Here is a 13,840-nt window from a genome sequence, read left to right on the forward strand (position 1 = left end):
AGTCTTAAGTGGGGTGTCTTTATCATATCCCTTCCCTCAAGACTAAGGGATCTATGTAGAAGAGGAGGTACAAAGATTTTAAGAGTCAGAGGTGGTAGATGACTCCAAGGAAGCAGCAGTTTCCAGACAAAACAGGACTGAGGCACATGTGAACTCACAGAGACTGTGTCAGCATGCCTAAGACCTGCACAGGTTCAAACCAGACCAGCTCTCAGCGTTGAGAAGGGGAAGTGGACACAGAGTCCCACCCCTAACCAATAAGCTATTTGTAATTGATATCTGCTGACATTTGTAGCCAGAATTTTTCCTGTGTCCCACCTAGCCCACAGCAGCTTATAAAATAATCATCCAGAGGTTTGATATTAATTACAAACTATTTGGTCTATGGCTCAGGCTTCTTGCTGGCTAGCTCTTACAACTTAACTCAACCCATTCCTATTCATCTATATTTTGCCATGTGGCTTTGTGGCATTACCTGTTCTCTCACATCTTGCTTCTCCTGGTGGCAGCTCGGCGTGTCTCCCCCTATCTCCATCTTTCTTCTCTCTATCTCTCTTGGATTTCCTGCCAGGCTCCATCCTGCTCTGCCATAGGCCAATGCAGCTTTATTTATTAACCAATGGGAGCAATATATATTCATAGCATACAGAAAGACATCCCATAGCAGACATTTGTGTCTTGTTTATTTTTTCTGTTTGTCTGTTTTAATTTTCATGGGTTTTGTTGTTTTTCTTGGCTTTTTATTTTAGAGAGAGAAAGAAAAACATGAAGTTGAGTGAGTAGGGAGGTGGGGAAGATCTGGGAGAAGTTGGGGTAGGGGAAAGAATATGATAAAAATATATTGAACAAAATTTTTAAATACAATTTTAAATAGAAGTGTCAAAAGAAAGAAACTTTAAAAAGGAGAACTCTTTCTTCTTTTTTCCATTATATGTAGATACTGGAAAACATCCACATTATGACTATGCTTCAAAAGATATGCAAGAGGGTCTTGGAAGATAGCTCAGTGGTAAAGAGGACTCAGTGTTCTTACATAGGACTTGAGTCTGGTTACTTCTTGGGTAGTTTACACCTGCATGTAATTTCAGGCCCAGGACCTCCAGTGCTTCCAGCCTGCTGGGCACCTGCACTCATGTGCACACATGGGGACACACACACACACACACACACACACACACACACACACACACATATATATGTAAAATAATAATAATTTCATTTTTTAAAAAGTTATACAAGAGAGAAGTAGTGACATATAACTGCAGTCCAAGCACTAGGGAAATTGAATCAGGAGTTCCAAGTTCCAGGCCAGTCTGACCTTGTCCCAGAAAAATGAACATAATTTAAATATAAGCGAATACTACGTTCCTTTAAAAATGTTTCCTACTTCTGATAAGGAGTACATTTATTGTAAAAATATATATACAAATGAAGAAAAGTAAGCAGATGAAAATATGTACCATTAAAAGAGATCATGCTAACATTTTAATGTATTTCAAGTCATTCCATTATATCTCTGTGTACATGAATGCAAAAATGACATCAGAAGTGAGGCATTAGCATTTTTTAGGCAGAGGGATGTTGATAATTCATTGATCTTTTACCTAATAACATCTGAATGTTTCATGGAATGCTTGAACCAAGACATATATGTAATGTTATGTAGTATTATGTTTATAATCTTTCTTTGGCTATCAGACCTACCAGCATACTTCAGCACTATCGTCAATATGACAACAAAATGTCTAGAAGTATAACCAACCCTCCAAAACTAAAAATGACAATTTTGAAAATATTTTCATCACATATTGCACTCATTTTTACCCGACGGTTACTTGTGTGTACAAGTGCACTGACAAAAAGTCAGAGTTGTTTCTAGATTGTGCACAAGACCCCACAATCCTACAAACATAAGGAGTCAGTTATAGACAATACAAGCATAGGGAGGCTCAAGAAACTTACTATGTCAACCTTCTAGAGGTTTTCCGTAACTGGAAAAACTTTCTAAAGAAGGACATCACTGGCCAGGGGGAGTGAAGCATCATTCTTTATTAAGCTGTGTGTAGCCAGAGCATGAGACTCACAAAAGAAGTACCAGGAACTCACCATTGTGGATCAGGGGAAGGAAAGGACAAAAGCCTGGGTCCCCAGAGAGTAAAAGGAGGGATGCAGTTGTAATGAGTTTCACAAGAGACCCCAAAAGCATCACTTTAAACATCTTTCTAAGAGATGAAGCCTACTGGTCCCATAGGGTTCATGTACATCCTATCTCTTAAATTCTACTTACACCATATCTTTTCTCTTTTTTTTCCCTTTTTTTCTTTTTAATTTTTTTGACACAGGGATTCTCTGTGTAGTAGTCCTAGCTGTCCTAGACCAGGATGGCCTTCAACTCACAGAGATCTGCCTGCCTCTGAGTGCTGGGATTAAAGCCACCACCACCAAGCCAGATCTTTCTTTTATCAGAGAAAGAACTATAAAAACTCAAAGTGACTAGGATGCTCTCAAATTTTAACCCTTGGTATGTGTTTTAGGAGACTGCTGAGAAGAATATTGACACAGTTCTAGCAGACCAAAGCACTGCCGCTCTCTGCCTCTCTGCCCTTGTCTATGTTGCCTTCCTGTGTGAGCACAAGTCCAGTACTGAAGTTTTATGATCTGAAGCCCTAAAAATCTGAGATGCTTTCAGTGAACGTCAAGCAGACGTTTACCTTTTATAGGCATAAGCACCACCAGGCAGTAAATACTGCAATTTCTGCTCAGTGAAGCAGAATCACTTTATCTGGCTGAGAAGTTGCTTTACAAGTATTCCCTAGACCTGAGCGGAGTTATTTAGAGCAACCCCGACAGATGAAGTCTAGAGAAATGTTTGGATGGGGAAAAGTGCTAAAATCAGGGATTAACACAATGATACTAATCTTGACTTATAAAATCTACAGTCTTGTAAAGTGATGTCATCAGGACCCATACTCATGTAATAGACCAGCTGTAATTTAAAACACAGTATTTGAGCCAGGCATGATGGTGCATGTCTTTACTTCCAGAACTTGTGAGGCAGAGGCAGGTGGATTTCTGTGAGTTCTAGGCCAACCTGTTCTATATAATGAGTTCCAGATCAGCCAAGGGTACATAGATCTTTTCTCAAAGAAGAAAACAAAGCAAAAAGAAAAAAAAATAAATGAATAAACAAACAAAACCCAGCATTTGATAGTTTATGAGACATATGGTTTAATCTGACACATGATAAAATCTGAAATGAGTTTTTTCATTCTTTTGTTCTCTCTGTCTGACTCAATCTCTCTGGCTCTCTCCTTCTGTGTGCATGTGTGCATGCATGCGTGCATACGTGTGTGTGTGTGTGTGTGTATGTGTGTGTGTGTGTGTGTGTGTGTGTGTATGAGTGTGCATGTGGTTACCCATAGAAGTCAGAAGAGGGTGTTGGATCCCCAGGAGCCAGAATTACAGGCAATCATGGCAGTCATGAGCCACCCAATATGGGTGTTGGGAATTAAATTCCTCTTCAAGAACAGGAATTGCTCTTAACCACTGAGCCATCTTTCCAGCCCCTAAAATAGGATTTTTACAATAAGTCTTCAAAGGGAGAAATACACATTCAAGCCTTTGCTACATGTTTTGTGTATTCCATTTCACCATAGAAATGATGGATGCTATGATATTAAAATTATAAAATTCAATAATTGAGCCATTGAAATTTATTGAGAAATTTTATGCCTTTATATTTGGTCAATTGTTATATGTAGTTCACATGTGCCTTGTGTGTGGATTATTATATATTTGTTCTTTAAAACAAGTTTTTTATACAGGTCTCTCAAATCTTCTAAATCCTCATATATATCCTGTTTAGTCCATCAGTTACTAAGAAGGAGGTATGATTTCTGTGATGGAAATATAAAATGTCCTCACAGGTTCATGTTTTTAAATACTTGATCTCCAGCTTGTGGGGCTATTTGGTAAGTTCTGGAAATCTGAGGAGACGGGATCTAGCTCGTTGGAGGGAGCAGGCCCTTGGGAATCTCATTTCTCTGGCATCCCTCTGAAGGCCTCCTCCTGTTTCCAGGCTGTCCTAGGTGCTCTCTTCTGTGTGTCTTCCCTGCCATGAGAGCTGACACCTTGGAAACCAGGCCCCAAATGAGCTCTTCTTCTCTTAGGTTGATTTTGTCGGGCAGTTTGGGAAGAAAGTAGGAGCTAGAGGATATGAGAGATTGCTGTGAAATGCTGTCTCACCGGCCTACATGGCCAACAGACCATGAACTCACTGCCATGAACTCACTGCAGCTGTGGCTGCCCACATGAGATCCAGTCAAGACTGTCAACATACCGACAGGGAGCACTGATTACATTTAGAGGGTTATTAACGGGAAAAAAAGGAAGAGAGAGAGAGAGAGAGAGAGAGAGAGAGAGAGAGAGAGAGAGAGGAAAGAAAAGAAAGAGAGAAAGAAAAAGGAAGAAAGAGAGAGAGAAAGAAAGAGAGAGAGAAAGAAAGTTAGAGAGAGAGAAAGAAAGAAAAAAAGAGTAAAAGGAAAGGATCTGGAAGCGGGTGTGTTGGGGTGCCTGAGGGGTGGGGGATATTTGGGATTGTATATGATTAAGATATGTTGTTTGCATGTGTGAAATTATAAAAGAATAAATAAAAGATATTCTATTTTAAAATTCCCAACAAGGAAGGAAGAGAGGCTCCTGATGCCCCACCCCTAGCCAAGGAGTTAGAGGAAGTTGGTGGCTGTTGAAAGAGAGTCACTTTTCCTTGAGGGTAGGTGACTGTGGCAGGCTGCCCATGTCCCAGTGGATGACCCAACACCTGTGTGCATAAACATAGTACTACCTGGATTCAGTGGGTCAAAAATTTAAAACAAAAACAAATTAGAAGACACGATGATGAGAGAGAGAGAGAGAGAGAGAGAGAGAGAGAGAGAGAGAGACAGACAGACAGACAGTCAGACAGACAGAGAGTGAAGTGTATAGTGGGGAGGCAGGGCTGTTGGAGGGAAGATGGCACCCAACGTGTTGGCAAGAGTTTCCACCTAAAGCCTGAGTAAAAAGATTCTAAAACGGAGCTGAAAATAGCTCCTAGTTGTCTCTTTCAAGCTAGCGGCTTTCTGCGTGTTAGAGCTACTATGGCAGGTTCCTGGTGTGCATGCTCGACCTGCAGTATGGCGGGAATGAGGCCTCTGCAAGTGGCATATTAAGCTGTGTGGTGGATTTAGCCTTTGCTAGTACAAAAAAAAAAAAAGAGGTTTCTGGGCTACACGCTGCTTTGATAGAAGCACAGACCTACTATTTCTGAGAGTTGATGGCTCCCAAAGCTGGTGGAAAAAGTACCACCGCCATGTTGGGAAGCTGAAGTGGGCGGAGCCAGCAGCCATAGCAACAGCGCTGTTTCAGGCATAGAAGGCTGCAGTTTAAAGCAATAGGCTCAAGCTAATATAAAAAAATAAGCCACATAAAGATGGCTACCACACAGAGAATCTGGATTATGTTCTCTTTGATATTCATAACTGAAGAAAAACATTTGATTACAAAAGCTGTTAAGTTATGCCAAAATGTATATTTTAAAGGTACCCTGATTTCAAAATTTGGATGTAAAGATATGTTGCTTTGGAAAGGAGGTTCTGCTTTTATTTCCACAGAAAGCCAGAGGCTATGGATTTGTTCCAGATTAAGATACATCAGGTTTGACCAGCCAAGACCACCTGAAAGGTCTCCGATGACACCATGGCCCAGATGATCCAACATCCAGAACCGTTTCAAGGCAACTGGCTCAGACGATACACCCTCATGGACTACTCCATAATCCTAAAATATTCTTTGTGTCCACATAAGATACAGCACCCCCCTCCAGCAGGAAGTAGTAAGAGAAGCTACGCCCAAATGCCCAAATATACCAAGCTGACTTTGGAGATGTGTAAAGGTTAAAACCTTCCTTTTTAAGAAAAGAAAAGGGGAAGTGCTGTGGGATGGTCTGTATGTCAAATGTGTTGCTGATTGGTCAATAAATAAATCACTGATTGGCCAGGGGCCAGGCAGGAAGTATAGGCGGGACTAACAGAGAGGAGAATAGAGAGAACAGGAAGCTGGGTGAGGGAGACACTGCCAGCCACCACCATGACAAGCCGCATGTGAAGATGCCAGTAAGCCACAAGCCATATGGCAAGGTATAGATTAATAGAAATGGATTAATTTAAGCTGTAAGAACAGTTAGCAAGAAGCCTGCCACGGCCATACAGTTTGTAACCAATATAAGTCTCTGTGTTTACTTGGTTGGGTCTAAGTGGCTGTGGGACTGGTGGGTGAGAGAGATTTGCCTTGACCGTGGGCCAGGCAGGAAAACTCTAGCTACAGGAAGATCTGTCCATGACATATTATATACACTATAAAATGTTCAAAGAATAAAAGGATAAAACAAAGCATATATTGCTTAGAACAAGACTAGTGAAAATTGATAAATTAATTTTCAAAGGCTATAATAAAAAAAAAAAGTAAAACACGTACCTGTAATCTAATTCGCTCACTGGAATATCAGCACTATGGGGAGTGCGGCCCTTGTTTGTTGTTCAGAAGTGTTGGAGGGGGTGCAGGATATGTCTGTATATCATAGCAATGTCGGGAGCCTCGCTCATCTTTCAGTTGTGTTTTTGGGGCTTTGTAGGTAGTGTCTCTCATATCTGTATGTCATAGGAAAATGCCTGAAAGAATTGCTACAAAGGTGTTATGAGTGAAAACCTTAGAGAACGGGACATGAACTTACTTCTCTACTCTTATCATTATTTATCACATCATGATTTTATAATTCAAAACTTCTGAGTAGTGCTACAAAGTCCTAAACATAATATATACTCCTACATATAACAGTACAGATGACTTTGTCATATCTGTGATTACTATTCTATTCAAAACAACTTTATTTAGCTAGTTAGTGATGGTTTTGTTTTGTTTTTTTAAGATAGGGTTTCTCTGTGTAACAGCTCTGGCTGTGCTGGAACTCACTCTGTAGACCAGGTTGGCCTCAAACTCACAGAGATCCTCCTGCCTCTACTTCCAGAGTGCTAGGAATAAAGGCATGTGCCACCACCACATTTACTGATGCATTTCTGGGCGATCCATCCCTGAAACTGAGGAGATTATCTTGAAGCCCTGCTTGTCAGATCCCAAGGTGTTGATTGCACAGCAGCCTCACTACACAGACATTCTCTCACTGGAGGAAGGAGTGCTGCTGTGCCATCGCCAATTCTACAGGAAATACACTTTTAAAGATTTCCATTTGTGAGCCAAAGAGATGGGTCTGAAAGTAAAGGCACTTGCTGCCAAACCAACAATGGGAGTTTGGTCCCCGGGTCCCCTGTGGCATAAAGAAAGAACCAACTCCCCCAAGTTGTCCTCTAAATGCCACATGCACACTGGCCATACATGTGCACATGATAAAATAAATGAACTGAATACAGAAATGTTTAGGATTTCATTTGTAACTAAGGCTACATCAAGTATTATTAAGAATGTAAAGATATTACCATACCACACCCAGAGTATGAGGTCTCTTGAACAAGCTCTGGCTTTTACCCTGTTGCTGTGGGATGTTCTATATATCAAATGTGTTGTTCTGGTTGGTTAATAAATAAAACACTGATTGGCCAGCAGCAAGGCAGGAGGAAGTATAGGCAGGACAAGGAGGAGAAGAATTCTGAGAAGTGGAAGGCTGAGTCAGAGACACTGTCAGCCGCCGCCATGAAAGCAACATGTAAAGTTGCCAGTAAACCATGAGCCATGTGGCAAGGTAGAGATTTATAGAAATGGGTTAATTTAAGATAGAAAAACTAGATAACAAGAAGCCTGCTGTGGTCATACAGTTTGTAAATAATATAAGCATCTGTGTGTTTATTTTATAAGTGTGCTGTTGAACTGCCGGGGCTTGGCGGGACTCAGAGAAAAAACTCCAGCTACAAATGGCGCCCAACGTGGGGCACGAACCCATGACCCTGAGGTTAAGAGTCTCATGCTCTACCAACTGAGCTAGCCGGGCGAGGGTAGCTCGGGTCTGACCTGGGGCCCACAAGGCCACAGGCAAGTAGCTTTTTCAAGAATTCAAACCAGGAATGTTGGACATTCAGGACCCATAGGAAGGTGACCACTGAACTTTGCTTGGCAAAATGGTCCTTCAGGTTCCTGTTTTGCAGAGGAAACTGCCAGAAATTCTACAGGACACTGAGAAAAGTGACCAAGAGACTCTAGGCCTGTGGGCTGAAGACAGATGCCCCAACTTTACAGAAGAACTTTGGATGACTGCCCAGGCTGCCAGCTGTCTCTGTCTATTCTCACAAGACTCCTGAAAGCTGCTTGGGTCCTTTTCTCATTTCTCAGGTAACATTATATCCTTTTGAGGTCTTTGATGTAAAGACTAGAGATAGTTATAATTTTCCTTAGTTATGATAAAAGATAAGTTAGATATGAAACCTTAGACTCACAAATATAAGATAGATAGGATATCTTCTTTAATTTTGCCAAATAGACTAGTTATTATAAATAGACTAGATATTATAACTGTAATTCTTGCTTGATAACTGTTTTGTTATCTGTAATTTTACTATGTGAAAGTAAAAACCTTCCTTTTTGAAAAAAAAATTTACCTAGAAGATTAGAGGGTTCAGGTTGATGTATAAAAGAAAGCTATTATATGGGAACCACGTGTGGCACCTGTTCACATAAATTCCAAAAAGGTAGTCTCTTCCATCCCCAAGCTAATCTGCCCACATTTCAAATGAAAGCTGAAATAGGCAAGTTTTATGTCAACTACTCTTACTTTTAGAGCTTTGGTAGCAGTTTTTATAGCTGAGGTTATTTTGTTAAAATTGAGAATATATTATACCGTTTTAGGACTGTAACAATCATGAAATAATCTCAATCAAGAAAACATAAGTGAACTTCAGTTTTTAAAGGCAGGCATGCCTGGCACCATGACTGGCTCTTCATTTCCAATTCTAGTAGCTTGAATTACTTTGCTTCTTAGCCTTCAGGATTTTGAAAAAAACAAAACAAAAAAACAAGGAATTAAGTAACCCAACAAACCACAGGCTGATGTAATAATTATTATAATCCCTGACAGAAGCACTTTCCACATACCTCCTAGTTTAATACTTAACACCAACCTTGTTAAACTTTACTGTGGGTCCTGGGACCCTGCATTACCTAAAACCTACAGGTTCCTTCAGAGAAGTCACAGAAAACCTAACAATTGACTATGGAATTGTCTTTGGAATCCCACTTCTTTTCTAGTTCAGATACCACATCTTGAACTTGTCAAGACTTTGATTCATTTCAACAGCGTGCCTTAATTGCTTACAGATTGCTAAATCACCCACTACCCATGACCCCGGTGAATCTAGATTTGCTGCGATTCCAGCAGTTTTACAACTTTGTTGTAGAATTATTCTGACAAAATCATAATATGTTTGTCATTCTGTGGCTTTCACATTATGCTACTTGGCTTTGGGCTAAATCTTTTGTTAAGTTCTCTAGAAATAATTTACAGAAATCTTACTTTGTGCTATCTCAACTTTTCTAGTTCCATTTTTAAAAGCTTAGTTGTAGTGGGGGGTGGTAGCACACTCCTGTAATTCAAACACCTGGGAGCCCAAGGTAGAAAAATCAGAAGTTTAACTTCATCCTCTATATGGAGAGAGAGGGAGAGAAAGAGAGACAGAGAGAGATTGGCTGTTTACTGGTTTTGCAGTGCTGAGGATCAAACCCCAGGCCTCCCACATCCTCAGCAAGTGCCTTGTCCTTGAGCTACATCCTATCCCACATTTAAAAAGCGCAGTTCTAACCTTATTCCAGCAAGAAATGACAGTAGTTAATCATAAGTATGTTGCAATGATATTCTTCTATACATATCTTGTTGGTGTCTTAATATGCTAATAGCAGGGAAATTAGTGCAAAATAATTTTGCAGGACAGCATATCCACCAACAATTTTACCTGTGCACAGGCAATAATGCCACAGATCTCACCTGGTGGCTGCCATATCAGTGAACCAATGGAACAGAACCAACCACTGTGTTTCTGCCACTTACAACCTGGATTAAGTCATCTGTTTCTGAGACAGATAGATCCAAGTCCAAAAGATCTCCAGAATTTTCCTAAGGGTTGAAAAAAAATCTTGTAATAGTGTTTCAAAAGAGAGTCCTGGTCGAAGAAAATTGCAAGGATAAACCTCTTCCCAAAAGATATTAATATTTCCTCATCAGGAGCGTTACAGTTTGAATCTGAAATGTTTGTGATCTTGTAGGTGATGGGCCTGGTTGGCGGAACAAGTTGCAAGGGGTGGACTTTTGAAGCCTGTAGTGCTCTCTACTCTGGACTTTCTGGTCCACTGCGATGGGAAGTGACTGTGCCTCACCTCCCCCTGCGTATCATGGACTTGAAATTTCTGAAGCCGTGAGGCAAGGCAAGCTCTTTTTCCATGAGTTGTTTCTGCCAATTATTTTTGTCACCGTGACAAAATTAAGTAATAAAATTAAGAATCAGTATCACCAGCCAGGCAGTGGTGGTGCATGCCTTTAATCCCAGCACTCGGGAGGCAGAGGCAGGTGGATCTCTGTGAGTTTGAGGCCAACCTGGGCTGCAGAGTGAGTTCCAGGAAAGGCTCCAAGAGCTACACAGAGAAACCCTGTCTCAAATATATATACAAAAAAAAAAAAAAAGAAGAAGAAGAATCTGTATCACCTAGCTAGAAACCCTGTGACCTGCAACAGTGACCTGTCTGCAAGATATACTGGTGCAGTAGTGGTATAAATATTATTCGGAATAACCAACTTTATTTTTAACTTAAGGTCCATCCCATGAGACAGAACTCACACTTGACACTGCTAGCTTGTCTAGATAAATCATGAGTCTACTGAAATTCTGCTAAAGGAACATAGCAACAAAATGACTTCCAGTGACACACTGCTGTACCCATAGATCAGTGCCTTGCTCAGTCCTCATCACAGAAACTTCTTCTTACAGTAGGTGGCACAGAGATTCACAGCTGGGCAATGTGCAGAGAGTGAGAGACTTTGGAGCTCTCAGTCTTAAGTGGGGTGTCTTTATCACATCCCTTCCCTCAAGACTAAGGGATCTATGTAGAAGAGGAGGTACAAAGATTTTAAGAGTCAGAGGTGGTAGATGACTCCAAGGAAGCAGCAGTTTCCAGACAAAACAGGACTGAGGCACATGTGAACTCACAGAGACTGTGTCAGCATGCCTAAGACCTGCACAGGTTCAAACCAGACCAGCTCTCAGCATTGAGAAGGGGAAGTGGACACAGAGTCCCACCCCTAACCAATATGCTATTTGTAATTGATATCTGCTGACATTTGTAGCCAGAATTTTTCCTGTGTCCCACCTAGCCCACAGCAGCTTATAAAATAATCATCCAGAGGTTTGATATTAATTACAAACTATTTGGTCTATGGCTCAGGCTTCTTGCTGGCTAGCTCTTACAACTTAACTCAACACATTCCTATTCACCTATATTTTGCCATGTGGCTTTGTGGCATTACCTGTTCTCTCGCATCTTGCTTCTCCTGGTGGCAGCTCGGCGTGTCTCCCCCTATCTCCATCTTTCTTCTCTCTATCTCTCTTGGATTTCCTGCCAGGCTCCATCCTGCTCTGCCATAGGCCAATGCAGCTTTATTTATTAACCAATGGGAGCAATATATATTCATAGCATACAGAAAGACATCCCGTAGCAGACATTTGCGTCTTATTTATTTTTTCTGTTTGTCTGTTTTAATTTTCATGGGTTTTGTTGTATTTCTCGGCTTTTTATTTTAGAGAGAGAAAGAAAAACATGAAGTTGAGTGAGTAGGGAGGTGGGGAAGAGCTGGGAGAAGTTGGGGTAGGGGAAAGAATATGATAAAAATATATTGAACAAAATTTTTTTAAATGGATAACAATTTATTAAGATAAATTGAGGAAATACACTCACGAATACAGAACGGAGTAGACAGCTGAAGTCATCCTCTGATCTGACCGGGAGCGAGCCCACCTCACAGGCAGGAGCAGGGAGAAGGGCTTGAACAAAATTTTTAAATAGAAGTGTCAAAAGAAAGAAACTTTAAAAAGGAGAACTCTTTCTTCTTTTTTCCATTATATGTAAATACTGGAAAACATCCACATTATGACTATGCTTCAAAAGTAATGCGAGAGGGTCTTGGAAGACAAATCAGTGGTGAAGAGGACTCAGTGTTCTTACATAGGACTTGAGTCTGGTTACTTCTTGGGTAGTTTACACCTGCATGTGTAATTTCAGGCCCAGGACCTCCAGTGCTTCCAGCCTGCTGGGCACCTGCACTCATGTGCACACATGGGGACACACACACACACACACACACACACACACACACATACATATATAATTAAAGTAATAACAATTTCCTTTTTAAAAAAGTTATACAAGTGAAGAGTAGTGACGCATATCTGCAGTCCAAGCACTAGGGAAAATGAATCAGGAGTTCCAAGTTCCAGGCCAGTCTGACCTTGTCCCAGAAAAATGAACATAATTTAAATATAAGCAAATACTACATTCATTTAAAAATGTTTCCTACTTCTGATAAGGAATACATTTATTGTAAAAATATATATACAAATGAAGAAAAGTAAGCAGATGAAAATATGTACCATTAAAAGAGATCATGCTAACATTTTAATGTATTTCAAGTCATTCCATTATATCTCTGTGTACATGAATGCAAAAATGACATCAGAAGTGAGGCATTAGCATTTTTTAGGCAGAGGGATGTTGATAATTCATTGATCTTTTACCTAATAACATCTGAATGTTTCATGGAATGCTTGAACCAAGACATATATGTAATGTTATGTAGTATTATGTTTATAATCTTTCTTTGGCTATCAGACCTACCAGCATACTTCAGCACTATCGTCAATATGGCAACAAAATGTCTAGAAGTATAACCAACCCTCCAAAACTAAAAATGACAATTTTGAAAATATTTTCATCACATATTGCACTCATTTTTACCCGACGGTTACTTGTTTGTACAAGTGCACTGACAAAAGGTCAGAGTTGTTTCTAGATTGTGCACAAGACCCCACAATCCTACAAACATAAGGAGTCAGTTATAGACAATACAAGCATAGGGAGGCTCAAGAAACTTACTATGTCCCCCAAACGCTGGCTTTTAGGAACAAATATACCACCTGCAAATTTGTGAATCCTATTTTTTCTTGTTCTGCACCACACTTGCATTTAAAACTGTTAGCTCTAAAGCTAAACACATTATTTTCATATTTCATGTTAGGTTTATATGTTATAGACCCCAATTCAGTTCACAGCACCTGTGTCCTATGGCTCCCAAACAACTGCTCCAGGATCTACTACCCTCTCCTGACTGGCCTAGTTGGGTCAGAGAAATCATCTATGAATTCTGCATGTCCTATTGGTAGATTATTAGTTGTTAGAGTTTAGCTACACAATAGTGTCAGAGGCCTTAAATGACTTCACCTCTATTCCCTAGTTAATTTTGCATCTCTCATACTACAACTTTGTGAGAGTTTGTGTTTGTATTAGGGCTGAGGATCCAACCCCGGACCTTTCCCTAACTAGGAAAGTGCTCTTTCACTTATATCACCACTTTTTAAGAGCCAGGGCTTTTCTTTTAATCTGGCGAACTAATCTCTACATGAAAAATGCACGGTAGAATTATGGATTGCTATCCTTCCTCCTGTGGCTTTATTCCTGTTTCCCTAATGGGAACAAAAATGGCCAATAACAATATACTACTGGTTAGAGCATTGTCAAAATAACAATGAAAGTGTTTATTGCT

This window comes from Peromyscus eremicus, chromosome 5 (genome assembly GCF_949786415.1).
Source record: "Peromyscus eremicus chromosome 5, PerEre_H2_v1, whole genome shotgun sequence".
NCBI lineage: Eukaryota > Metazoa > Chordata > Mammalia > Rodentia > Cricetidae > Peromyscus > Peromyscus eremicus.